Here is a 1,644-nt window from a genome sequence, read left to right as displayed (position 1 = left end):
ATCAGTGGTTTATCTACAACCAAGAGGAGGTGGAACAATATTTATGTGGTGGTCGATAGATTGAAAAAATCAGCTCATTCTATCCCTAAAAATACACAATTTCTAGCATCTTAAGTGGGAGGTCAATTTATGGAACATGTGTTTAGATTATATGGCCTTCCTCACTTCATTGTGCATGACCGTGACTCCAAATTAATGAGTAAATTTTGGTAGGCTATTTTTAGTTCTATGTGGACTAAATTAGCTCTATACATGGCTTATCATTCCTAGACTCATGGTAAGATGGAGCAGTCAACAAATAGCTTGAGACTTACCGTTGCAACTATTGCCATGATGTGCAATAACATGAGATGCTTGTAGACATCTAGCTGAGTTTTCTTAAAATAATACCACTCATGTGAATATAGGAGTTTCCTCTTTTGAGGCTTTGTATGGCTACAAGGTGACCCTCCTCCCTATAGTTATATTCAATGAAATAATTAATTCCCAAGGAAAGGAAGAGCTAGAAAGATTGTAAGCCCTACTTGAGTTGTGCAAGATGAAACTCAAGTAAGCACATGAGTAGATGAAACATTATGCAGATGAGAGAGGAAGACATCTAGAGTTTCAAGAAGGAGAATTAGTGCTTCTGAGCATGCCCAAGTTTAGGTATGCCTCATTGAAGGATGGTTCTAGCAACAAATTAGCTCATCACTATTATAGACCATACAAGATCCTTAAGAGGATTGGAGACTTGGCTTACAGGTTGCAACTTCCTTCTACTACTAAGATCCATGATGTATTCCATTGAGTCAATTGAAACCCTTCATTAGCTCACAAGTGGATTATTTAGTGGAGTTGCCACCTATGGATGAAGAGGGGCTTATCTAGTTGATTCTAGAGATGATAAGTGGTTGGCTAGTGGAAAAAGAAGCTTCACACAAGATCTATAGCAGAATACCTTTTTAAGTAGAAAGGTTTATCTTTAGAGTTTTTTAATCTTAAAGAGGCTCTTTTAGCTAGAGACATGGCTGAAGACTAAGAATATTTGACCATTGTTTCCTCGCAAACTGCCCACACATAGCTCGCTATTTTAGAACAATTTCTATTTTGATCAATTTTTAGAGATTGTTGATCTATATGCACTAAAAGCACATGTCAAGAGCTTTCTTTTGACATATAGCCTCCATATAGCACACTCAAATTGGATAAGTCTATTAAAAGTTATTTCATTTTTATGCTAGCAAGGGTTGTTGTAAACAACATGCTATTTATTGTTTATACAAGGATTTTCATGAAGGTACTTTGACCAAGACTTCACTTTTATTGCCCAACATAGCATCATGCCATACATGGTTTGATGAATCATTACATTGGGATATATAGAATATGGGATTTCATTTGTCTTTGATGCAATAACATAAATGGCATTAATGCTTTTTGAGGCATTCCAAAGGCTTTGGATAAACTTGGCACTTATGCATGATGGAAGTAGAACATTGTTTTTTGTGGGATGGGGAAGCTCTTACCACTTGGCATTTTTGCTCAATGGTAGTGTCTAATCCCAATTACAAGAGGAATTTGTTTTTGGGGAGTTACAAACAATGTACCTAAGTGTACAATCACGATCATTTCTATGGTTGTTCGTACGACCAACTGCTAAGG

Source organism: Lygodium microphyllum, chromosome 11 (assembly GCF_053477565.2).
Source record: "Lygodium microphyllum isolate KBCC chromosome 11, Lygodium_microphyllum_v1.1.10, whole genome shotgun sequence".
Classification (NCBI taxonomy): Eukaryota; Viridiplantae; Streptophyta; class Polypodiopsida; order Schizaeales; family Lygodiaceae; genus Lygodium; species Lygodium microphyllum.
The sequence above is the reverse complement of the archived record's forward strand: the minus strand, read 5'-3'. Positions refer to the sequence as shown.